Source organism: Phaenicophaeus curvirostris, chromosome 11, assembly GCF_032191515.1.
Source record: "Phaenicophaeus curvirostris isolate KB17595 chromosome 11, BPBGC_Pcur_1.0, whole genome shotgun sequence".
Lineage (NCBI taxonomy): Eukaryota > Metazoa > Chordata > Aves > Cuculiformes > Cuculidae > Phaenicophaeus > Phaenicophaeus curvirostris.
This window is the reverse complement of record NC_091402.1, coordinates 2750215-2777344: the sequence shown is the minus strand read 5'-3', so window position 1 is coordinate 2777344 and position 27130 is coordinate 2750215. Positions and strand designations below refer to the sequence as shown.

The 27130-nt window shown below is 44.9% G+C and overlaps 1 protein-coding gene across 4 annotated transcripts in view; it reads left to right on the top strand.

Annotated features, from left to right (window-relative positions):
• FBLN2 (fibulin 2) overlaps window positions 1–27130 on the top strand; it is a 115492-nt gene that overhangs the window by 44793 nt on the left and 43569 nt on the right. The gene's annotated exons all lie outside the window — the stretch shown is intronic.

Genomic DNA, 27130 nt, shown 5'->3' with positions numbered 1-27130 from the left:
TTGATCTTATCCTGTCAGAACAACAAACAGAGGGCTTTTCACCCATCCCTGGAGCTGTTTGAGGCCGGGTTGGATGAGCAACTGATCCAGTGGGAGGTGTTCCTGCCCATGGCAAGGGTTGGAACTGGATGGGCTTCCAACCCAAACCATTCCATGATTCTGTGATTCTATTTCCTCGTCCTGAAAATGCCCTGGACAGGGGAGGGTTGAATAAAACCTCTTTAAAGATCTTACCGTCAGGTTTTGTTATGATATTCTCACTTTTTTCTGTTTCCCTGTGTTCTGCAGGAGAGTGCTGTTTCTTGGATAAATGTAACTCGGGTAGCAAGCAGCCTCATAGTGAACGTTGTATGATTTGCATTCTGGTTTTGGCAGGCTGGACTGTAATTTGTGTCTAGCTGGAACCATTGCATTTCAGAAAGGAGGTGTTTTTCCATTTAAACTCATCCACAACTGATGACTTCCTTAATCATGATCATTGTTAGAGATAATAATAATTGCTCTCTAACTGAAGTATGTTGCACCAAGGAAATACTTGCAAGCTGAGAGTAGTGGGGATGGGGATGGCATTAATTGCATGTGAATCCTGATCAGGTAGGAGGTACTGGGAGGCTCTTCGTAACTACTAAGGATTTCTTCTTTCATCAGTCAAGATTTCAACCATACCATCCTACTGCATGTTTGCTGGTATTGAGGCTCATGAAGAAAGACAGCCTTGAATGTCCTAATGGTGACAGAGTGGAAACAAGATTCATAAACTAGACCTGCAGCGAGGGTATCTGATGCTTTCACTGTGCCCACCAGCCCTTCATCTCTCCTACTGGCACCATAAAATGCACAGAAGGTGGTAGAATACTATGACGGTGCTTCAGAAACACAAACTATATTTGCAGTTACTTGATATTTTTTTGGTATGGGGTGAATACTTCTTTCACAATTTACTGAATTACACCTGGCTTTATACTCTGTCTAGTTCATTCTCTCTGCACCTAGAAGGAATCATCTTTGAGCCCTCAAACTGGGATAACTGAGGAATAAAACTAAACCTCAGGAGGGTGTGGCGCAGGGAGGAAAAAGACTTTGGGGTCTCAGCAAGAGTTAAGGCTGCAAGTGACAGCGTTTGCTTGTACCTTTGATGGCTGTGGTTCTGAGTAAGATTACAGAGGAAGACAACCCTATGCAGTGCTACAGACTAGGAGAAGTCTGGCTGGAAAGCTGCCTGGAGGAGAGGGACCTGGGGGTGTTGGTTGACAGTGACTGAACATGAGCCAGCAGTGGCCCAGGTGGCCAAGAAGGCCAATGGCATCTTGGCTTGGATCAGAAACGGCGTGACCAGCAGGTCCAGGGAGGTTATTCTCCCTCTGGACTCGGCACTGGTGAGACCGCACCTAGATTCCTGTGTTCAGTTCTGGGCCCCTCACCACAAGAAGAATGTTGAGGCTCTGGAACGAGTCCAGAGAAGAGCAACGAGGCTGGTGAAGGGGCTGGAGAACAGCGCTTATGAGGAACGGCTGAGAGAGCTGGGGGTGTTTATCCTGGAGAAGAGGAGGCTGAGGGGAGACCTCATTGCTCTCTACTAGTACCTGAAAGGAGGTTGTGGAGAGGAGGGAGCTGGGCTCTTCTCCCAAGTGACAGGGGACAGGACGAGCGGGAATGGCCTCAAGCTCTGCCAGGGGAGGTTCAGGCTGGACATTAGGAAAAAGTTTTTCACAGAAAGGGTCATTGGGCACTGGAACAGGCTGCCCAGGGAGGTGGTTGATTCACCTTCCCTGGAGGTGTTTAAGGGATGGGTGGATGAGGTGCTGAGGGACCTGGTTTAGTGTTTGATAGGAATGGTTGGACTCGGTGATCTGGTGGGTCTCTTCCAACCTAGTTATTCTATGATTCTATGATGCAAAGCAGGATGAGATGTGAAACAAAGAAATAGACTCAATAACCAACATGATTATTAAGTAGGTATTTTTTATTCAGTGCTGGAGAGGCACTGGGACTTGTCCTCAGAGTGCTTCTACCCAACAGTGATCTCGGAGAGCTTTATATGCACCCAAGGTGTCTTCATGTTCATAGTTTTTCCACGAATAAGCACACCTATTCCTGAAACTTCATTGTATATCCAGGGGGTTAAAATTAATCTCATCCAGAGACATTAAAGTCTGGCTCCACCTGAACAGTTAACCTAAACTTAGCCTTGTTCAAGTCTGGCTATCTCTGAGCAGTTAATCTTATCTTCTTGTCGCCCAGAGTTGTTATGGTTAAAGTTATCTTAGTCATTAATTTTGTTTTATGACATTGCAGTTGACGTGCCATCTCACCATTTACAAATCACCATTTCAGATGCTATAGAAAGAAGACTAAATTGCTATAAAATTAAGAAGGATGTTTTTAGGAGATAACGGCGAAATAGATCTAGCTGTTCTGCCAAAAATAGCATTCGTACCTTGTTAGGTGGCCAGATGCTGGTTCAGGAGGGACAAGAAGAAAAAATGCTATTGTTTCCTAATTAAAAACCACCACATATGGCATGTGGGGGGCTGATCTCTCACAGTTTCCAGTGCACAAACTCTTCCTTGGCCCCTGCCCTTCCTCGACTCAATGCTGTGACCCCAGTGCCCGCGGCCAGGAGCTGCCACCTCCTCCTCATCTACCTCCTCTGGCTCAGCTGGTGGCGAAGCCCTGAGCAACTTCTGCAGGGGCTTCTCTCAGACCAGCAGGCAGATTTGGGCTGTGGGGCTGCTGCCAACCAGCCCTGCCAAGTGTGGACCTGGTGTTTCGAGTTGGTGCTTGAGCATTGTGGGATGGAGCCAGGGGTAGGACTGCCTCCCTGCATGCACAATTTACCTGCCCAAGGTGCAGGACTCACCGCAGCTGGATTTCCCCATCTTATTATTTGTCTTCCTTCCGATATCTAAAAGCACAAATGGAGGCTGAGATTGGACAGCAAGGTGAGAGGAACCACTCGTGCTGGGATGGACCCTCTTGGCCCTTTCTGTTTTAACAAGACCAGTTACTTTGAGTGTGTTTGCCTTAAACACAGCTAGTGGCGTGGCTGTGAGCAAAAGGGGCAAGGGAAACAAAAGCCTGTCCTGACAGTGGCGGGGAGTACGTTCAGCCTAATTGTCTGCAGAATCTGAAATAAACAGTAGCCAAAGGTATCAAATCTCCAGGCACTGGACTGTTAGATCATAGAATGAATCATAGAACCATAGAATGGTTTGGGTTGGAAGGGACCTTTACAGGTCATTCAGTCCAACCCCTCTGCAGGGACAGGGACATCTTCAACTGGATCAGGTTGCTCAGAGCCCCTGAAAGGAGTGTTTCCAGGAATGGGGCCCCACTACCTCCCTGGGAAACCTGGGCCACTGTTTCGCCACCCTCAGTGTAAAAAATTTCTTCCTTATATCCACTGTAAATCTCCTCTCCTTTAGTTTAAAATAATTACTCCTTGTCCTGTCACAACAAGCCTTGCTAAAAAGCCCCTCCCCAGCTTTCCTGGAGCCCCTTTCAGGTGCTCTAAGGTCTCCCTGTCTTCTCTTCTCCAGGTTGAACAAGCCCAGCTCTCCCACCCTGCATTAGATCTGGCCTGGTTTTCTGTTCCCAAAGCTCTTGCTCTCTGCAGAAGCAACATCAGGCCTGTATCATGTGCATTGAGTAGTCCTGATGGAGGAATCTGAGCATGGATCTGGAGGGCTGATCCAACCTGCCCGCCTGGGCATGTAGGCAGCAGCTGCATTTTGAGTATCCAGCCTTGTCCTGCCCAGGAGCATACTTTCGAGGTCAGTGTTGATGGTTTGATGTTTGTGTCTACATGATCTCTCTGGACGTGTTGCTGCATGACCGCTGCTTGCCTTGTTTGTGCTTTGGGAACTGCTACAGGTCAGAGCAGTGCTGCTGGTTTTCCAGCTGGCTGGGCTTCAGTGTGCCTCTCAAAACTGTGAGTTCTGACTCTGCAGCATTATTCTTGATTTCAAGAATTCCCCTGATGAGCCCAAGCCCTCATCACTGTAGACTGTCTTCCATTCATCATGGGCATCTTCTTGCTAAAACGGAGATACTAAACAAAAATTGTGAGCCCTTCATTAATATTAATACTTCTGTGTTAAGCTTTATACAATTAATAGAGTATTTTAGGTGGTAGATGTATATTGAACGAGCAGCTCATGATCTTTACTTAGAGAGAATAGTGCAAAGGATCTTTTCTTAGAGGTGTGAAGGTCTGTGAAGTGGTGCAAGCACAAGCCTGGTGTGCAGAATGCCAGGTTGCACCATGCTTTACTAAAAACTGCCTGCAGAAGCTGCCATGGTCAGATGTATGCAGATTTTTAAGAGCCGAAACATCTTACAGATATGTTCAGGTCTTGAGGTCTTTTCTTTTTAAACTGCAGTACCTGGCAGCCTAGTAACTAGAGGTCTTTGAGAAGGTGCATTTTTGTCTTCCTGAGTTACCCCTAAAATGAAGATAACAGCCCCTGTAGTGAATTACACTTCAGTGGGATCCTGCAGGTAAGGCTACACCTGCCCAGGGACTGTGGTAAGCAGGTACAGTGAGCGTTTCAGGGTGGGACAAACGTGTGTAACACATCTATAACAGATAAATGCATTAACATGTATATTCAGGTCTTGCTAGTCTTGCCTTCATTAAATATACTCTGAAGAGTGAGGTTGTTTTTCCAACATCTGGTGTGATGAATGTGGTGCAGTCAGCTTTCCCATGCTCTGATAGGGAATTTTATACAGCGAGTTCCTTTCTCCTGCAGCACAAGGATTGTTCCTTGTGCAGTTGGCTGGAGTGGTTTTTTTTATAAGGAAATGCTTTGTGTTAAGTGTTGACACATGAAAACATGAAACAGGATGAAACATTCCCACCTGGCTGGGGTGTGAATGTCTGCTGTCTTGGTGCCCCCTCCAGCACTACAAGAGCAGGACGCTGATGGTGCTGGTGCAAACCCAAAAGGCTGTGTCTGTCTGGGACAGGTTTTCCCCAGTGACACTGAATGTAGGCTGGGGTTTTCAGATATCCATAACTTCAGGGAATTTAATTACCAGGGCAGTTTAAATCTCATAATACCTGGAATATTGTGTCCAGTTCTGGAATCCTCAGCATAAGAAGGATATAGAACTGTTGGAACAGGTCTAGAGGAAGCCCCAGAGATGATCTGAGGGCTGGAGCACCTCTGCTATGAGAACAGGCTGTGAGAGATGGGGCTGTGAACAGCCTGGAGAAGAGAAGGCTGTGGGGAGAACTTAGAGCAGCCTCCTAGTACTGAAAGGGGCTATAAGAAAGCTGGGGAAGTAATTTTTACAAGGGCATGGGGTGATAGGATGAGGGGGAATGGCTTTAAATTGTAAAGGGCAAGATTTAGATCAGACGTTAGGAAGAAATTCTTCACAATAAGGATGGTGAGGCCCTGGCCCAGGTTGCCCAGAGCAGTGGTGGCTGCCCCATCCCTGGAGGTGTTCAGGTCCAGGTTGGAGCAACTGCATCCAGTGGGAGGTGTCCCTGCCCATGGCACGGGGTGGGACTGGATGGGCTTTGAGGTCCCTTCCAACCCAAACCATTCTATGATTCTATGCTGAACAAATTCAGCTGGAGTTAAGGACCTAACCTTCCAAAATATTTTTGGAAACCTATCCCCTGTACCTATTTTGTACAGATAAATATCACCATTTGTAAAACGTTAACTCCATCCATTGCTTGTGACAGGGACATTTGATCCCATTTTTGAATGAGCAACAAAAGCTGGTGAAAGGGCTGGAGAACAGGCCTTATGAGGAGTGGCTGAGAGAGCTGGGGGTGTTTAGCCTGGAGAAGAGGAGGCTGAGGGGAGACCTCATTGCTCTCTCCAACTACCTGAAAGGAGGTTGTAGAGAGGAGGGTGCTGGGCTCTTCTCCCAAGTGACAGGGGACAGGACAAGAGGGAATGGCCTCAAGTTCCACCAGGGGAGGTTTAGGCTAGACGTTAGGAAAAAATTCTTTACAGAAAGGGTCATTGGGCACTGGAACAGGCTGCCCAGGGAGGTGGTTGAGTCACCTTCCCTGGAGGTGTTTAAGGCACGGGTGGATGAGGTGCTGAGGGATATGGTTTAGTGTTTGATAGGAACGGTTGGACTCGATGATCTGGTGGGTCTCTTCCAACCTGGTTATTCTGTGATTCTGTGATTCTGTGAAATTAAAATATGCTAAAGACAAGCTATGGGAATAAGATAGGGGTCTTCTTGTACAAATTCTTTAACCACTTGAAAAGACAAGGCTGTTGGGCCCACCAGATTTCTCAAGGGGACCGCATTTGCTGTTTAGAGTATATATCTGAGACTATTTTTTTTTTAGTATGCATATTTGATACTTCTTTGGAAAACAGAATTTAAATGAGATTTTTTGCAGTAGTGTTTGTAGTATTCTAATCGATCACTGAGGAATTAAAAATGACCCTGAACATAACTCCTTGTTAGCAGAAGGCAAATGCAAGTAGTAATTTCTGATCCAGATTTTGCAAGACAATAACCTTTTGAATGGTTTCAAGTCTGTAGGCCAAAAAAATGTAGCTTTCTAGCATATGCTTACTCATGAAAGGATTTGTAATTGCATTACCCTGGGCCTCACAGCAAGCAATATCTCTTATTTCTTTGGGATTCTTAGGTAACAAGCCAGCGGTAATTGGAATTTTTAGAAAGATCATCCTATGTGTGAGCAGGTTTTATGTTTTATTGGCTATTCCCAGTCTGTCTGTGCTGTGCCTGAGGTGGCCAGTTCTCTTCCAAAGCCACCAAAAAGTCCTAAACTGCCATCCCAAAGGGCTGGTGGGGTTGGTGCTAAGCCAAAGACTGAGAGAGGGAAAGGATAAAAAAGCAATTGTGCTATCTTTAGGACTAGCCAGCCTCCACTACACATTTTCCCCTTTCCTGCCTTTGCCTGAGGAGCCAGGGAGCTGCATTTGCCCCCTGGAGCCCCTTGTGATTGCTCTGACACTGCCTGTGGAGCCGCTGTGACCCAACCCAGCAGTCACAGTGAATGAATTTGTACTCAGCGATGTTACAGAGCTTCTGGGTCTGCAATTGCTCACTGCCTGGTGGAATTACTGTGATTGACTCCATCCTGGGACACGCTGATGGTGATGGAGTGCCTTGTGAGGTGGTGGCAGTTGCTAACGTGGTGCTCTGGGTGTTACAGGAGGCAGCGAGGGGTTCTCTAGCCGATGAGGGTGCATGGCAGCGTGCTGCCCTGCCCGCTCCCTACACCCTTATCATGCCAGATGCAATTCTGACTGCAATGTATTTAAGCCCTTCATACACCCAAAAAGAAGCAATTTAGAGAAACATATGGAAGAGTAATTTCTTCTCCCTCGTTGCTACAATTGCTGGTTGCTTTTGTGAACCATAGGGATGCTGATTGCATTCAAAAGGGCTCAGAGTTGTTTGACTGCAGTTTTGAATCACCAAGTAGTAAAATAAATGTTTACCACTCCAACAATTCTGGGTTTAAAATCTTTTAATGGCATAAACAGTTGCATGAACGAGGAGAATCTCCATCAGAGACTTGTAAAAGATGTTATGAAAGTTGATGCTCTTGTGAGCTGTTGCTCTGTGTGTAATACACATCTTAAAGCCACGAAAATCATCAAATGAAAGCCTGTAGCTGTACTGCTACCATTTGTAGGGCAAGTTATTGCTTGCATCTACAGTAAATGGTGCCGCACAGGTAACAGATTTGTGCACAGTGCTGTTTGCCTTTCCAGTAAGGCTGTTTGAACTGGGCACGAGTCTGCCCCAAGTATACAGAAGGTAAATGCTTAGGATAAGCTTTGTTTTGTGGGAAGTCACTGTTTAGAAATTCTATTTGAAGAATTTGCATCCTCTCCCCTGTGTTAGCTGTCTGCTGCACCTTTACCTTCCCTGCTTTCTTTGGCTATCAATGGACCTCACTGTGGACTTTACACCTCTGTGTTTTGTGTCTCCTCCTCCCCTTCCCGTAGACCCTCAAGAAGCCAACTTTGGCTTTGCCGTCAAGGCAATGCGTCCTTCCTCCTGAAGCCAGCACCCTGGGGCATGCTGAGAACTGTAGGCTTGAGGTGGACTGGCAGCTGCTGGTTGCTCAGTCCAGCATAAGGTCTTTGTGGCCCAACACAAGGGCTTTGCAGCCTGGCGTTGGCCACCAGATGCTGGATACCAGTGAAGGAACTCTTCTGTGAGAGCTGCAGAGAAGAAATGGAGGAAGACGTGCCTCCCGTGGTGTTAGAGAAGTCTGCAGGCTACTAAAACCAAATAAACCGGAAAGGCAAGGAAGAACTCAGTGCAGGGTCATCAGTGAGCACTGTCGAAAAGGGACAGAAGAGCACCAGGTGGGCAAAATGGCATTTGCCGTGTCTTAAGTTATCTAAAATTTTTTAAGCCCATTTTACACAAAACAGTCTGGTCTGAGTATGTCGAAGAGGTGCTTTTGGTGTATTTTTTTTGAGTAATAAGCTCAATAGCAGTGTGTGAGCGCTACAGTCTGGCATTGAGCTCTAACAGTGCTCACCTCCTATTCATTGTGAGCATCAGCTGTGTTTGGAGCAGGGGAGCTGGAGTTTGACTGGAGCTGGCTCATATACAGGAAACAGAATTGAGAAGAAAATGAATGAGTTCTTGCAAGGAGAACATCTGGCTATACTTCTTCTCACCTCTCACTATTTATACATTGGTTTCTATTTGAGTTTTGAAAGACATTGTGTGTGCTTCTTACTGGAATAATTTTCTGAGCACAGTTAAATTGATGAATGTTTTAGAGTGTATGAAGGGAAGCATCAAAACTGCTTCTTGCATTTGTATTCAGATTGAGACTACAGAGACTTAGAAACAATGCTATTTTGCTGTTGGTGCTTTGGAACATAGAATTTATTATACTTAATGCCAAACTTATTGTGTGCTGATAGCACGCGGAACACACAAAAGAAATTCCAGAAACATAAACCTTACTTTAGGGGGGAAAAGAATCTCCTGGAAAGCAAACGCTGAAATGAAAAGCATGTCGTCTTGTCCGTCTAGCTTAGCAGCAAAAGCGGGTAGCCTTGTGTGCCTGACCCAGGTGTTGTGGTTTGGGAGGGTGTGTTTTGTTGAAGACTTCTGTTTAAACTTATCTAATTTTTCATTAAAAAGTAAAGCTCATTGCTGAGAACATACCTTTTTAATGAAAATTGAGCTCACTGAATATAATGGTCATTTCTTATGGCTCTTTCTATAAGGCTAAAGAGCACTTTTGCATTGAATGAGGAGAATGGGAAGCTTTCTGTGAGACTAATGGTGTTTGAGGAGTCTTTTCTGCTTTATAAAGATTCTGAGAAATCACTAGGAGGAGGACTTTTAGATAAGAGTATTAAGTCAATCCGTTATCTGCTTGGTGGCATGGAAAGCCTTACACCTACCCAACAACACTGCCAAATGCTGTCAGGGTTTGGCTATAAGGCTGTCAGTGATGGCAATTTCTCTCTAATGCTCGAGTAAACCCAGTTGTAATTCTCCAGCTGCCTCTATAAAACATCTCGTTTATGGCCTATAAGCAGCTGAAGACTAGTATAGTTCTCCCTCTTATCCAAGAATTCTTCCTCTGCAATGTGCATTAATTTTCCTTGTGTTGGAATTGCTTTACATGAAACTATGAGTGGTTTTCATTTCCAGCTTCAAAACTCCAGTTTCCTAGCCAAATGATTTGGTAAGCGATTTACGCTGAGGAACTGTTTTCATTGAAGATAACACACATTTAAGTAATGTCTCATGCATTAATGATAAAATTTGTACTTTTACTGATTTTGGATCAAAGTTGAAAAGCATTGTCTTAACTCATGGCATTGAAATCAAAAGAAAAGTGCAGGAAACATCAGTGCTGACTAGGTTTTACATTAAAAGTTTACATCAATGTTTAATTTCAATTGCCTTGGACTGACTGCAGTCGCAAGGAAATTGTGGTTTTGCTTGTATCTCGTGGAAGTGAGGTAGAAGATAAATATGGAGACTTTCCAAAGTCTTGGGCACTGGTCTCAGAAGTCTGGGTTGTTGCATTAAACTAATGAACATTCTTGAAATACAGACTTTTGCCTTGCTCAGCCTGTGGCCCCAGGAGGCAAGTTGCCTGGTAGTGTCTGTGCTCTTTCCCCTTTTTACTTGGCCCCAGGGACAAGAAGAGCACTGTACTGTGTCATGGCTGAGAATCCCTGGTGGGGCAGGAAGGGACTCTGCTGCCTTGGCATTAGGTGAAAACAAACCAGTTTGTTTTTTGAAAAAAAAAGAGTTATACCCTTGTTTTCTTATTCTCGATGAATTTAAACAAACAGTTGAAATGAATAGGAGCTTTTGGAGTCAACCAGTTACATTTGCTTTTGAGTGTGAATAATTTAGTATGCTGAAAAATTCTGGGGTGTGGCAGAGGCCAGCTTTGGGTTGATGTTTGTACTCACACTTGTGTACTAAATTTAAATGAGTTTAACTCTTCGGGGCTGAAACTAAGCACCCTTTATCCTTCAGCCCTGAGTTCCCATTCTCACTTTGGTGGGTACTGGCCTTGTGGAATGCCAGCCCAGCCTGGCAGACCCAGCAGCTCATGGGTAAGGGAAAGTCCATAATTTCAAAGCTGGAACACTTCATAAGCACTGCTGTTTGCCTGTGCTCCCTAAACTGTGGGATCTGACCTTTATTATGCAATATTAAAGTCCTTTTTAGTATGGAGAACAGCTTTACACAGTCTTGAAATCTGACCCTGTTGTTTCTGAGAGGTTGTTCACTGTTATTCGGCTTCTAAGACTTTGAAGGTCAAATCCTGCCCTATCAAGGCCGTATTAACCCATTAGTGCCAGTAAGGTATACACTCTTTTTAGTCATAGTGCTTAATCCTACATTAATCTAGAATGGTAATTGGAATGGTTAAGAATTAGAAATTTTTAACAGTAACTGCTCTCTTTAAGAGAGATCTCTCTACGTTTCACATGAAGAGCCAACAGCTGGTCTCGTTTCATGAGACTTTCTTTGCAGTCCCCAAAAAACTTACTTATTTGTCTGTTATATTTTTCAGTCACACTCAAATTCCTCTCCTAGATCTTACAGTTAATTTTTAGTGAATGAATACCTCGTAAAACATGCAATCAATATACAAATACACTATTATAGCCATTCATCTTTTTGTTTGTAAATTCCACAAATGAAATGTCTGGGTAACGGATCTTTATGGAGCTGCAGTCAATAGCGCTGACTGAGCCTGCAGCATGGGATGAGGGGCATGAATGAGCCCCTTTCCCCATCACCGGCAGGAAAGGGCTTCATGCCTGCTGATCTGGCGTCACAAACCACATTCCTCTAGAAAAAAAGGTCTGATGTTGATGGATGAAGATTCTTGTCCCGTTTGGGCTGGTTTCATATTGCTGAGGTTCACGTTGGTTATTTCAGATCTGACAGGTACCCCATGGAGTTAATTGTGCCCCTGGCCACAAGTACCTGGATTATGGTCTGTTTTGTGGATGGATATAGCTCTGTCTTTCAGAGACACCCATTCATGGAGGGCTACAAAGATGATCCAATGGCTGGAGCACCTCTTGTATGAGGACAGGCTGAGTGAGTTAGGATTGTTCAGCCTGGAGAAGAGACCTGAGAGCAACTTCCAGTACTGAAAGGGGCTCCAGGAAAGCTGGGGAGGGCTCTTGATCAGGGACTGCAGGGAGAGGATGAGGGGAATAGTTTTCAGCTGCAAGAGGGGAGATTGAGATGAGATTTTAGGAAGAAATGTTTTGCTGTGAAAGTGGGGAGGCCCTGGCCCAGGTTGCCCAGAGCAGTGGTGGCTGCCCCATCCCTGGAGGTGTTCAAGGCCAGGTTGGATGGGGCTTGGAGCCCCTGATCCAGAGGGAGGTGTCCCTGCCCATGGCAGGGGTTGGAACTGGATGGGCTTTGAGGCCTTTTTCAGCCTGAACCATTCTGAGATTCTCTGCTCAAAGATGCCAAACTCCTGGAAACAGTCAGGCTGGGTGGCCCTTCCAACCCAAACCCATTCCATGATTCTATGATAATTATTTTGCTTCTCAATATACCCAGAATAATTGCCCTTGTAATTGTATCTTATAAATATGTTAGCGAGAGAATTTGCCTCATGCATTGCCTTCATAGCAAGTCAGAATACTGCTGTTCTTGGAGCAGATATTGGCTTACTTGGGTGCTATTTCAACACAGGTACCTCCTCCTAATAACAAAGAAATCTTCCCAGGACTTTCATATTTTACATTCTTCAGTGGCAAGAAACAAAAATATGTAAAAGCTGAAAGATTAAGGAATAAATCCATTTGCTGGAAAGCTAGAGGACCATGCTGCTGAAGCAGTGATTGGTTCTGTTCTCAAAGATGAACTAGAGAGGTTTCCTAAACCAAACTTGTTTGGTTTGGCTGGCTGTTTGCTGCCACCTTGCTGAGATTTTTCTTTTGCTGCTTGAATCTGGTCCAGGCTCTTCAAATTTGAAAATTGCCAAAGCTGCTGACAAATTAGAAGGAGCAAGTGTTGGTGCAGTGGAAGGCAAATGCAAGTTAGCCATGGATATTAAGAGAACCGATCTTTGTGGTGTTATAGCCTGTGGCATGCTGAGAACCTTGGGTATGTGTTGCACTTTCTGTTCATTCCCCCAAGAATGGAAAGCAGATTATCTGCTTTCATAACCTGCCTCCTCTCTGCTGCTCTGGTAGCGCTGGTAGTAACAGTGCAGGTCTGTTCAGCAGTGCCTCTCATGGGACGGAAAGGTAAAGTTCAGGCTTTATCCATGCCCTCTCTCTATCTAATTAGGAGCAGACGCTACGTGTGGGCTCCAGAGGACCAGTTTCAGGGCTGGTCTGTGCGTGCAGCTGATGGAGATGAAGGAGCCTGCTGTACCTGCATGCGTAGATGTGCAAGCTGGGCTATAGTATGGAATTTAAAGCCAGTGTTCATTACAGAAGTTACACACAGAGAGCATGCAGGATGAATGTGTAAATACAGCCAGCATTGGTCACAGATTGTGTGCGACTCTTTCGGGTATCAAATGCCTTAAAAAAAGGTGGAAAGTAACTTCCAGCTGTGTGCTGGGGAGCTGTGTGATGAGACTGCAAAACGCCTTTATCTTGTTTGCTCTCTTCTTTTCTTATTCCCTGCTAGGAAGACTTGGTTACTAACTTTCAAACTTTTAATCACTCATGTATGCTGAAATAAAACCACCTCAGTCTGACACTAAAATACTCCTAACATGTTCTCCGAATCAATCTGTCAAGCAGGAGAGAGTTCAGCTCTGCTGTAGCGATGACCATTGCCACAATTTATGTAACTGAAAAGAGAAGTTTTATAAGCAGGAGTTTAAATGGCAAAATGACTCCACAGGTTTGCATGTTGCTGTAGGAATTGCTTGCTAGCTCGACATAAAGTCAGATGGACATATAGACAGATGGAAAATGCGTTCCTACCTCTTAGAAGTGTAGTGCTGCAAAGAACCCCATAGATTTGGCAGCAGGAGATCAAACCAAGCTGTGAGATCGCTCTAGGGGCACAGGGAGCCTTTGTTTGGGTGACAGGGTTGATCCCCAAGGCTCAGAAAATCCTCCAAGTGATGCAAAGTAGGAGCTGGTTTCTAAAACCAACACAACGCAGCATGTGCAATTCTCACTGTAGCTTGATAACAAGAATACATAAACAAGCCTACGTTTGGTTTCACGTTTAACTGCAACATTTCTCACAGCTTAGCCTTGCCTGGGGTTTTCTTCCATAACTGTCAGCAATGCAGACTGATTGGTTTGACAGATTTCTGCCTTTTGTAGTGAGTCTTGTTCAGAACAAGGAAGAGTGAAAATCTAGTCTGTGGCAATGTTGCTTCTCAAGTATTGTGCCCCATGTGCTTGTGACGGAGACTGATAAACACTTCCCAGCATAGAAACCTAGAATCTCTAAGCTCATCCAGTCCAACCATAAGCCCAACCCCACCATGCCTGCTAAACCACATGACAAAGTGCCACAGCCGCACACTTTTTGAACCCCTCCAGGGATGGAGACTCCACCACCGCTTTGGGCAGCCTCTGCCAGGGCTTCACCACTCTTTCGGTAAAGAAATTTTCCCTAATATCCAGTCTAAACCTCCCCTGTCACAACTAGGGGCATTTCCTCTTGTCCTGTCACTTGTTACATGGGAAAAGAATGCCTTTGCATGTCTTGGGCATCACCTACAAAATTGAGGAAGGAGTGCCAAATCCTATAATGTATTTCAGTAATCTGATATTTGGGGTTATTTGGAAGATGCATCTCCCAGTCATGTAGCTGCACTACATCACCTTTCATTCAAGTGATTTAAAAAGAAAAGTAGGAGAGCCACACAAGAGCAGAGTGCAATCTTAAATGTTTAAAACCAAACAACCAACAAAACCTCACCCCAGCTTCTATGTAGATGAACTGGACTGGAATATGTTCCCATTTTGTGCTCAGACCCTGTGTGGCTCTACCCCAGCCACCGGCTGCATGGGCAGTGTGGGGTGGCCATGGTGGGGTGGCCACGAGTGGGGGAGCCCAGGGTGCTGTCCCATCACCTCTCGTGGTGCCGTGCTTGGAGCATGGGCACGGGATGGGCACCACAGCAGGGAGGACCCAAAGAGAAGGCAGGCCAATTTGGAGTAGAACAACCAAATTAAAGCATTTCTCTTGCTCAGACCCACAGAAATCACCGAAGAGAGAAAATGGAGCCTTGCTGGAATTTTCAGCGAGGCAAGGGAGATCTGCAGACAGGTTTGTCCTCCTTTGTTGCACGCTATGAGCTGTTGGAGATGTGGGCAATAGGGAGAGCTAGGTATTTTGACTATTTTACTTTCAACCTGGAGGTGGCTATATAGAAATGGTTTAAAATAGTATCTTAGTTGCCATAGATACTTGTCTGAATTGAAAATAGAGGTCTGGACCAAACTTTTAGTCTGTCCGCCAAAGCAAAACTTGGACCTGAGTGATGAAACCTGAGTGGGTTTGAGGAGTCATGCTGAAGCTTGCCTTGCCACAGTCAGTGATTCAGCTGCGCTGTAGAGGGTGCGGATGTGTTTGACGTCATTGAGCAGCTCTAGCAAGGGTTCACATGGGCCTGGAGAATCTGGGAAGGAAAAAATCCTTCATGTTTCAAAGGTTTTCCTCCTTTTTTTTTTTTTTTTTCCCCCAAGAGATCTGTAGAGCTCAGAAAAATGCCATGGAATGCTGCTTTCCTGGGACTGGGTTTGATTTTATTCTCTTTTTGAATGTTACTGTGCAACAAAGCAGCAGCAAATTTAAAGTAGTTCAGCTGGATAAATGTATCCTATTAAGGTAAATTCAGTTGATTTGTCCCAGGAATGTGTGGCCAATGTGTGTCTAATTACAGATAAGGCCTTTCATCTTCTTTCATTGAAAAAGAATCTGCAAATCAAGTGGAAAATGTTTTGGTGAAATGTGTGAAGGTCTTTTCAAGAAGGGGGTTATCACCGATAAGCCCTGTTTATGGGAACTGGAAATGGTTTACCCTATCCTTCTGCTTTGTGGGTGGCATTGGTTGTAGTGGGACAATTGCAACTGAAGCTTGGAAATCCCTCCCTTTGAGACAAAAATCTGCCTTTGGAGATTCCTAGTTTCATTGATCATTTTCAGATGGGGAGGGCACGTGGTACTGGACCAGTGAAGGTGACGGAGGAATACATCAGTTGAATCTGCCCTGAAATGTGCATACTTAGGATCCTTCTCATATTTCTTCTCCAATTTCTTTCTCAGTAGGTGGTAGAGAATTAGCGCGTAATTACTTACAGGCTGTGGACAACAACCATCCCCCTTAAACTGTTTACATTTCTGGATAAAGCCAGAGCCGAATGTTCTTTGTGATTCAGTCTTTCTCAAAGTCTATGGAAGACTTTATAGTGCTTGTTTATCTTCTATACCATATACTGGGATAAATGTTTGTTCCTGAAGAGCTTTTATCTACGACACAGCACCTCCCAATTCATCCATGTCTCTCTTGCATTATGGATGATAAATTCCACTTATACCATTCAGCTTCCCAGCCTGTGAAAAGGCACAGTCTGTCGTTGAAGAGGCTTGTGCAATGTGGGAGTTCATAACTGGGCAGAGAACCAGATCCAAGTTGTAAATGTGGAGCTGGAGTTCTAGACCTGCTTGGATATAAGGACTGACATCTAGCAACCATCACTTGAATAAAACATTATTTTCCCATTAAAAAAACCATAATGTTGCTCTGATAATTGTTTTGAGTAATCCTTGCTTCCTGCATGGCTATTGTGACTCATCACAGTGGAGATCTTATCCATTCTGCTTTGCAGATGCTCTCAAGCTGTTTATTCCTGAACTGACTCAGCTTCTGTATCATCAGCATCTTCCCTCCTCTGCTCCAAAAATGTACATCATGCTAAGGACTTCATTCTCCTTCTGGCTTAAAAATGACCGGCACTGTTGGCAGCGCTTTTAAATTTAACTCAAGGTTTAAGAAAGTTGTACGTGAAAAATTCACTGGTTGTCTCAAGTCTTGAATATGCAGCTGAGAAGCTCGGATTGCAAAAAATATCTGCCTCCAAGTACTTATCTCACTTTTTAGCAGGAACAAATCTTTCTTCCTTTTGGATTTTCATAGAATGTTTTGAGTTGGAAGGGGCCTTAAAGATCAACCAGCTCCAACCTTCCTGCATTGAGCAGGGACTTCTCCTGCTAGATCAGCATGCTCCAAGCCCCATCCAACCTGGTCTTGAACACCTCCAGGGATGGGGCAGCCACCACTTCTCTGGCAACCTGTTCCAGTGCCTCACCACCTTCATGGTGAAGAATTTCCTCCTTATGTCTAGTCTAAACCTTCCTCTCTCCAATTTAAAGCCATTCTACCTAGTCCTATCACACCGTTATAAAAAGTCTCTCCCCAACTTTCTTGTAGCCACTTCAGATACTAGAAGGTCACTAGAAGGATCCTTCTCTTCTCCAGGCTGAACAACCCCAACTCTCTCAGCCTGTCCTCATATGGGAGGTGCTCCAGCCCTCGGATCATACTTGTAGCCCTCCTCTGGACCCGTTCCAATAGCTCCATCTCATTCTTCTGTTGAGGATTCCAGGACTGGACACAGTACTCCAAGTGGCGTCTCACAAGAGCAGAATAGAGGAGCAGAATCCTCTCCCTCGCCCTGCTGGCCACACTTCTTTTCATGCAGCCCATCATCAACCATTGATGTTTGGCCTTCTGGGCTACGAGCTCGCATTGCCCACGCAGGCTCATTGCTTTCTGCAAACGGTTTGCCAGAGTAATAAATCCCCATTGTGATCTGGGCGTCCTATGACCTCAGTTACGATTTACTCCATGAGGTGTTAAAAGGGATGGGTGGTTCATCGGTCTGTATAGAGTTCTGCGCTATTGCCTTTGTAACAAGGGCTTAGATTCTCTTACTGGCATTTATAAGTAAATATGAAGTTTTAAGAAAGCTAATTAGTAATGGTGTAGCAAGCAAGAACACCACAGGATTCAAAGGAAACCTTGAATGCACAATGAATTTATTAGAGGGGTCCAGTACTCCAGAGCGTTGTACACCTCCATGCCCTGTGTTCTAGCATGTTTAAATCCAGAACCCTCAGAGCTGTGGTGCGGCCGTGGGCAGGTCCTGGTGTCTGTATTGCCAGCGTGACACGTTCGTCAGGTTTGGGGTGTACAGCGCATCCTCCTGTAACTCTCACCTTGCAATTCGGGCTAAAGGAGTTGAAATAAGGGTATAACTCCTTTTAGCATTACCTGGCTCTAAATACACATTTAAGACTTACTCTGCTGTTAGTTTACTTCTCCCAAGTAATGAGGGATAGGATGAGAGGAAATGGCCTCAAGTTGTACGAGAGGAGGTTTAGATTGGATGTTGGGAACGACTTCTTTACCAGCAGAGTGGTGAAGCCCTAGCAGAATCTGCCCGGGCAGTGGTGGAGTCTCCATCCCTGGAGGTGTTAAAAACCCCATGTAGATGTGGCACTTCGTGACATGGTTTAGTAGGCATGGTGGGGTTGTGTTGGTGGTTGGACTGGATGGTCTTTCTCTTTTCCAGCCCTAATGATTCTATGAATCTATTTGAGGCTACAAGTTGTTTTTGATCCTGAAGCAACAGGAGTTGCCAGGAGTCCTGCAAGTGACAGGGCTGTGTGCAGGGAGGCAGTGATGGGCCTCTATCCTCCTCCTCTCGGCATTTCCTCTGCCGCTGTTCTGGGCTACAGGTCAGGAGATTTGGCATCCAACTCACAGCAGCGGAGTTGTACTGGGAAGCTTTCCCTTTCCTATTTGAATTCACTTTCATCCTCCTGTGGGCAAAATGGAATCTGATGTTTAATACACAGTGTGTTGCAGCGAGGCTTTGAGCACCCTGATCCAGTGGGAGGTGGCAGGGGGATTGAACTGGATGGTTTAAGGTCCCCTCCAACCTAAACCATTCCATGACTCTATGAATAAACAATTTGTTCTGCTTTTCTAGGGCTTTTATCACTGAAGTTGAGCCCTCTGAATTGGCGCTGCCATTGTATGACTTGGAGTTACCCTCTTGTCACTAGTGCTGCAAGATGTGTGTGTGATCCCTGACAGCAGAGCATCTTTACTTTTAACTGACTTTTCCACTCTTTGTATTATTGGCGCTTATTTAAGCTTCTTATGTCATATTTGGGTAGAGGTTTGCTTTCCAAACTGAAAACACTTTCAATCTTAGAAGTTGCATGCTGACAATTGCTTTCACTCAGTGCCTGGTGACAGAGAGAGGAGGTTGGGACAGTGCCAGCCTTCGTATGGTTCTGCAGATATATCTGTCACTCAAGGTGGTTACCTCAGCTGTCAGTCTCATATGATTACGTAAAGTCTTTAAATTATCTCCTTTTTGCAGGCAATCAAGAAATTAAGGGTCGGAGACTTGCAGAGATTTATTTGGTGGCATTTAACAGTGATCTGTTTGCTAGTAATTTGATTCAGCAGAATGAAAAAGTCAGGGATTTGTCTTTTAAGGAGCAGATTAGCAGGTTTCTCTATCACTCTTAAAGCTTTGTTTTGTCACTTCAGGGCTGGGCTTTTACAAATGGGACTTGTTATCTCTTGTGTAGGTAGCAGGCTGGTGAGGTAGTTCCTGTGGATTTAAATGGAGCTCAATTTTAAATACCCTCATTGGCTAAAAGGAGAGTAAGAAACTTTCTTTGTTACTTCAGAGATACTTCTTTCCCTGTATATGTGACACTTGAGGGGATTAGTACAGCCAGAATGAACCCCTAAATGATTCCCAACTCCAGGAATATCTGTGTGTTACTTCTGGTTTTGTAGTCTGCAGAAACAGTTGTGTAAGAAAATGTAATAACTTTATTTTTGAAGGAGTTACATTTAGTGTCCTTATTTGACTTGTTCATCACTGGACCTGTATATACCATAGAATCATTTGGTTGGAAAAGACCTTTGAGATCATTGCATCCAGCCCACTGTCCACTGCTAAACCAACCTTGCCTGCCTCCAGGGCCAGGGATTCTACCACTGCCCTGGGCAGCCATTCCAGTGCCTGAGAACCCTTTCAGTGAAGAAATTTATCCTAACATCCTTTCTAAAACTCTCCTGGCACAACTTGAGGACATTTCCTCTTGTCTTATCACTTGTTACTTGGGAGAAGAGACCAGCACCCACCTCACCACAACCTCCTTTCCAGGAGCTGTAGACAAGGTCTCCCGTCAGCCTCTTCTTCTCCAGGCTAAAAAAAACTCAGTTCTCTCAGGTGCTCCTCGTAAGACTTGTTCTCCAGCCCCTTCCCCAGCTCTGTTTCCCTTCTCCAGACATGCTCCAGCCCCTCAATGTCCTTCTTGTAGTGAGAGGCCCAAAACTGAATGTAGGATTTGAGGTGCTTGAGCAGCAGAGTTCATGGTCCAAGAAAGCCTTTTGCACGGCAGAGCTCCAGTGCTGCATGAATCCACCTGGTCCTGCAGCATCACCAGTGAAATGTCACCATGTCACAATCAAAAAGAGCACTTGAAGGTGTGTGGAGAAACTTGAAGTAAGTCAATATGGTACTGCATTGCAAAGTGACAGGAAAGTTTCATGGCTGCACCTCATCTGTGCCCAAGTGAGGAAGGATTCACATGGAGTTGGTTCCATTGATGTGTGGGGGTGACTCTGCCCTGGGCTGAGAGAGATTTGATGCAAAATCCTGTCCTTGGGATGAGAGGGTGGCCTGTCACGTTTTTATACCTGTCTTTGTACAATTAATATACACAAAACCTCTTGCCTTTGGGTGCTGGGTTGTGATAAGCAGCATCAATTCCTACAGGCACGAAGTCCACTTCTGTCATTTGCAGTTTGTGAAATCCTATGAAACGAAAGAAAATCAAGGAGTGTTGTGTCAGGATAATAGCAATAGGTAAGTAATGACCGCTTCATCGCTGTTTCACAGACATGGGTGTATCTGGTGCTGAAGGTATTTTTAAGGACAGACAGAATAGTGAGTAAAGCACGGGGGATTTTTGGTAAATATGCTTATTCATTTTTAAGGAAATAATAAAGAAGCTTAATAGTACATGGAATTCTTACTTTTTTGTTGGCTTTTTGCGAGGGCGTTGCTTGTTGGTTTTTTTTTCACCCTGTGTCCTTCAACTTACCCAGATAATGACTTATTTACAACTGTAAATGAAAAACTATGTACTATGAGACAAGGCGGGTCTTCATTTTTCAGTGTCAGATTAAGCTGTAGACAGTGCAGTCCTCAGGATCTGATGATATGTGTGGCCGGCCTCTTGTTTTAATTTCTTCTTTTCTTTTTTTGTGCTTGTACCTGTGGTCAAGAGCTGGTTGAGCCAAGTCTCCTGCTGGGAATGTGTTATGCAGTTGTCATAAATCAAGCGAAGCGCGCACGCGGTCAGCACAAACTCCTCAGTGTCAGCAGAGCTGGGGATTGCTTCCAAAGGATAACTTCAGCCTGGAGAGGCTGATCTGTTGGCTCTTTCCACAGATGAAGGAGGGGTGGGCTGCTCTAGAGGAGGGCCACGGGGTCCAGGGCGCCGGCAGTGGCGGTCCTGGCCCAAGAAGCAGCAGGCAGGGCTCCCATTCAGGGCTGGAGGGTCATCCCAGGGCTCGGCTGTGCTGGTCCAGCCAGGCAACTCCAGGGAATCTGCTGGCATCTTCCACACAGGAGCCATGCCTGCAGCCTCCCCTCCCTTTGGCTCGGCAGCTGATGTGACTTGGCACCTGCAAGGGCTTTTGGCATGAGAACTGGCAACCTTTGCTTGGGAGAGTGACGTGAAGCAGGAATTCTGCTTAAATGTTTTGCCTTGTATTCTGAAAGAGTCTATCCCTCCCTGCTGTTGTTGGGAGCTCAGGGGACGTTAGCCCCACTCTGTACTCTAGTTTCTTCAAATCCTGCCAGTCACAAAAAGAAAATGAGTCTATTATTTTCATGAGACATGAAAAAATACATAATCTTTTCTTTCATGGGAGAATAAGGATGAGGAGGGGGATTTGTATTGCACCAGCTCTAGAAAGTGAAGATTGATGCTATGAACTTGACAAGATGGTTTAAAAAAATAAATAAAAATTGCATACTACTTGGATCCTACTTTAGAAAACAAAATCATTCTGAAAGCTGATGTGTGCTGCTGAAGGGAGACCTCATCTCTCTTTTCAACTACCTGAAAGGAGGTTGTAGCGAAGTAGGTGCTGGTTCTTCTCCCCGGTAAGAAGCTATAGGATGAGAGAAAATGGCCACAAGTGCCAGGAAAGGTTTAGATTGGGTATTAGGAGCAATTTCTTTACTGAAAGATTGGTAAAGCATTGGCAGAGGTTGCCCAGGGCAGTCACCATTTCTGGAGAGGTTCAAACGACATGTAGATGTGGAGCTTCAGGACATGGTTTAGTAAGTAGGGTGGTATTGTTTTGGTGGTTGGACTTGATCTTAGAGGTCTTCTCCAGCCTTAACAATTCTATGATGGACCCATTTGTTTATCTGAGGTGTCAAAGGAAGGAAAATGTCATCTGAGCAAGAGATCTGTGTGAAATGAAAATGACTTCAGCCATGCTGCACATAACTTTGTAGGTGGGATCAACACCTCTTGCTAGCAGCCAAAAAAGTTCTTAAGACATTGAAGAGATTTTTGAGATATGCATAAAGAAAGATTATTCTGAGTTAGACTGCTGGGATTTAAATTAGTGGCTATATTGAAGGGAAGGTATACTCAGCTTGAAGCCACTCTAATTAGTGTCAGGTCAGCTTGTCCTCAGAATTTGAAGTAATAAAATAGTTGCTAAAAGAGTGGATCCATTGCAATGGGGAAAAATGGTGAGAGGCTGAGCGTTTGTGGAGCTGGGATTGTTGTTATAATGGGTAATGGTATTTTTAAATGCTGATTGCAGGTATGTTTTGTAAAATTTCCAATCACTTGCATTCCTCCAGCTGAGCTGCTAATGGATGGTGCTGGGCACGTAGTTCCTAAGTTCAGCTTGGGATCTGTATTTTTGTAGGGACTAGTTTGTGAAAATTTACATTAAGAGTTAAAAATGTTGAGCCTTTCTTTGTAGCAAATATCAGTTATGTCAAGGAAATATGTCAAATTTAATTGAAGTACGGTTGGACTTTATGAGTTATGGTTGGACTTGATGATTGCAAAGGTCTTTTCCAACCTAGGGATTCTATGACTTCTTAAAGACATGAAGTGCTTTGGAATTATTCCATGGAAACAGCATTTAGAAAGTCTTACCTGTCAGGACTGTTTCTGTTGACATGGGGTCTGTATATTGCTGGCAGAGAACTGGGCATTTTTGGCTCTTGCTGGTTGTGGGTTGATTTTGTTTGAAGCCAGATGTTGGCTCTTGGGTGTTAGTGTAACTTCCTGTGTTTAAATGCCGATGTAGTTGCTGTTGTTTTTTATGTGCCAGCCCCACAGTACAGCTCTTTGTAAAATTACTTTTTAGTAATTTTCGATTCCCAGTGACAATTGATGTTGTTAAACATTTTGTGTCGCAGATGTAAATTCACATAAAGCCTTGGAGAACTGGAGGTAGCAAAACAGTTTCCCCACTCCTAGGAAATTAAGTAACTATAGGATGGGAAAATTTGTAGAGAGGAAGAGCACCTCCCATACAAGGACAGGCTGAGAGAGTTGGGGTACTTCAGCCTGGAGAGAAGACTCCAGGGAGACCTTAGAGCAGCTTCCAGTAATGAAAGGGGCTCCAGGAAATCTGGGGAGGGGCTATTGATCAGGGAGGGCAGGGACAGGATGAGGGAGAACTGGTTTTGAGCTGAAAGAGGGGAGACCGAGATGAGATCTTAAGAAGAAATGTTTTGCTGTGAGGGTGGGGAGGCCCTGGCCCAGGTTGCCCAGAGCAGTGGTGGCTGCCCCATCCCTGGAGGGGTTCAAGGCAAGGTTGGATGGGGCTTGGAGCCCCTGATCCAGTGGGAGGTGTCCCTGCCCACGGCAAGGGGGTTGGATCTGGGTGAGCTTCAAGGTCCCTTCCCACCCAAACTGTTCCATGATTCTATGATTTGAGAGGAGGTAAGGAAAAAAAGTCAAGGAAAGTAGGAGTAATGTGTGTAGGCAGCAAAGGGAGAAGATGAAAGGACTCAGAAAGGAAAACAAGGGGTGAAATGAGAAACCTTTCAGGCTAAGAGCTCAGTTGGCCAGCTGGACACAGATGACATTGCTGAGTGCTACAGGGCGCTGTCACTGCTGCAGTTATTTCCGCCTGCCCCAGCAGCTGGGCTCCTGGTGCTTTTCTCAGCTCGGTACAGTGCCACGAGATCTGCCGACTGGGCTGCTGCTCAGAGCTGCCTGCACAGGGTTTCCTTTGCCTGGGGCAATTTAGCTGCACAAGATGGTTGAAGAGACTAGCCTTACCTGAAACATGAGGATGGTACTTTTCTGTTATTGAAAGCTGAATATTCATGTTTTTTCATGAAAGTTTCTGTAACAAATTGCCTAGAAAGCTTGTGCTCCCAAGAGGTTTTCTATTGGCTTTTGCCAGAGAGCCGATCTTTCATTATAATGTGGTTGCAGTGCATTTAACATGAATTTAAAACCAAACAACTCCTCCCTAGAAGTAGCCTTGCCAGTAAACTCTGTTGGTGGTCCTAAGCTTTGCTGAAGGAGCACAGCTCAGAGCGGATGCTTCTCCCAGCAGCACTGGAGCTCCTGTGGCATGGCAGCTTTAACCTTAAGTTGTGCTGCTAATACAGAAAAGCCTTCTTCCATGCCCTCGCACCGAACATCGGAGCCATAGGGACAGCATTAGGCCTCACAAAGCTTTGTGTCTCATCCGCAGAAGATGCATCATGCGTACCTGCAGTTGTGCTGGTTTGGGTTCATGGTCTTCCAGAGCACTCCAGGTTTGGTAGTGCATATGTTTTGCTTCAAATTTTTATAAGGGTTCAGCTATCTGACGTGATTAGGAATTTTGACTTTCATTTTGGTTTGCAGATGCTGCAAAAACATGTGCTGATGCACACACCCCATCTTCCCTCCAGCCCTCTTCCTTGTTTACAGGAGTACAGAGTGGCAAAGCCCCACCAGAAGTCAGATTTTCAACCCCGTATTTCTGACTGTATCATAGAGGTGAACCTCTCACCCCTGTGTGCCCTTGTCCTACATAAAAGCTGATGTCTCACAATGATTAGGAAGCAGCTGGCAGTTAACAAGGAGTTTTTGTTGACTGGGAGAAGTGGCGAGTTCAAAGCTGAACCTCTCCCTTGATAAAGAAAGATGAATTCTTTACTGGGGGAGGGATCTGGCTGGTGCCTGGCCACTGCCAAGTACGTGCTGTACCGTTCCACACTGGCGGATGCATCGCTCCGGTTCCTCTTCCTGATGAGGTCTCAGTACTGGTGAGTTTATTGGTGATGTGAGCAACTGAGAGTGGAAAGCAGAGCAGCAGCTCCTCAGTGTTGTAGAAATGCAGTTAGTGCTAAGTGCAGAAGCTCTTATTGCATAGGTGTCATTGAAAAGCACAATATTCTGGAGTTCATGGGTGCATTAGAGAATCATGGAATGATCTGGGTTGGAAGGAACATTAAAGCCTATCCATTTCCAACCCCCTGCCATGGGCAGTGACACCTCCCATGGGATCAAATTGCTCCAAGCCTTTTCCTCTCAGCTTTCTCTTCTCCAGGCTGAAAAACCCCCTCTCTCTCAGCCTGTGCTCGTATAGGAGGTGCAGAGTTTGAGTTTTAACACTGTAAGAGGGGGTTTTTCCTCACATGAGTTAGGTATTGAGGTTACTGAATTACTGGGTTTAGATGTGACCTGGAGCCTGGCAGGTGTGAGGAGGGTCCATCCCACAGGAACTTGCCTCCTTTCCTGCCTCCAAGATCCCATTTGGGATGTGCAGGCTGTGCTACTTGGTTTGTCAGAGGCCTTTCTCAGGAAGAGAAAATTTTTTCGAGGTTAATTGGGAAGAAGTTTCATCTTATGAGGAAAATGAAAGGGAGAAAATGAGAGGATGCTGCCGGCACTTAACTGATATCAATGAGTTGCCTAAGGATGCTCCCTAGTGTTGTATATTGCTTTTAAAGGTCTATTTCACATCCATTCAAGACTGCAGATACAGCACAGGAAGATGTGATTGGCAAATCCAAATAAAAACAAATTTTATCTCAGGCTGAAGTCATAATTTTAAGAGAGCTGGAGAGACCTATTATTATGCATCAAGTCTTGCTTCTGTAAAGCAGTTTATAGAAGACCTGGTTGGTGCTGATTTACATTTGTGTGCATAAATAACAAAATAAATGATGTTAAACCAGCTACATGTTTAAAACTCTACATTACAGTCCCTTTCACAGAGTGCCGTCGGTGTTTAGAAGTGGTACAGTCCATGTGCATAGGCAGCACCCAACGACTCGGCGCTAAGATGTTCCTTCTCTTGGCCTGGTTCTATGGAAATACCAAGAGGGGGTGAGTTTATCTTTCACTCCTCTTCTCAGCGCTCTCTGACTTTATTTTAAAAACCTGTTTTATATGAGGTGTATTGATGGAAGAAAACAGTACTGGAAGAAGTATCTGCACAGAGATTTTGTTGTCTGTGCAGATCATAAATATATCTGTTTGATTTCAAGGGGGAAATGCAGCTGGACTATTGAGACAAGGTTGAGGTGGTAACCACACACTTCAGACAGATTCCAGGCTGTGAAGCCACCTCTAGACTGAATGCAGACTTTGTAAACCATGCTTTTAATGATGTGTCGGCACTCACCAGGATTGTGCTTGTGTTTGTAGCTCTTCAGCATGCAGGCAGCTCTGTGCAGAGTCATTACCTAATAAGTTAAGGTGAATTTTATGCTTTATTGGGCTGTGAATGTATTTTACCTTTCTCCAGAAATAAAACAGGTGGTTCCCTTCTAAGTGAGGATGCAAAGATTGTGCTCATTTTCCTTAGAAATTAATAGGCCACTGAGAGCTCAGGAGGGGCAACAGAGAAACTTTTATTTTAAATACACGCAGACATTAAGAAACTCGACTCTGCATCAACATGTAGCCTTAGACTGTCGACAGGCACTGTCCCATTTGAAGGTGTTGGTTAACTCAGCTGCTGGAGCACAGTTGTTAAGCTAACAAGTAAAATTCAGTGAAGAATGTGAAGCACCTTGGCCTTCCCAAGCTTTGGGCTTGTCTGCAGTTTGGTGGTGCCCCAAAACCTCTGACCTACCCAGAGCCAGGTGTTTCAGCCACTTCACAGATGATGACTCAATGACTCAGTATTTTCTTTTTGCATCTATGTCCAGACTTTTCTGGCTGTAAGTGTATAGTCACGGAGTTCCTTTCTTATGTGCTCCGCCAAGAGGTTTCTGTCACCACAAAGTGCTTTGTGCTGATCTTATTATCAACAGCTCTGGTAAAGGGCTTGGACTGCACAGCTCTTACTAGCTGTTAGGACGACTTGAACTAGAAACCTGATAAGAGTTTTCAAAATTGAACTATCCTGATAGTTTGGTCATTCAACTGTAATTTGGTGTTTAAACACCAAGGACTCAGCTCACTTCTCCGCTCTGTTCTTCACTTACTTCCGAACTCCATCATGTCCTCCCTTACCTAGCTCCTGTTTCCTCTGCCTGAGCAGGTGTTGTGTGAACATGGAATCCTAGACTGTCCTGAGCTGGAAGGAATCCACAAGGATCATTGAGTCCAGCTCCTGTCCCTGCAC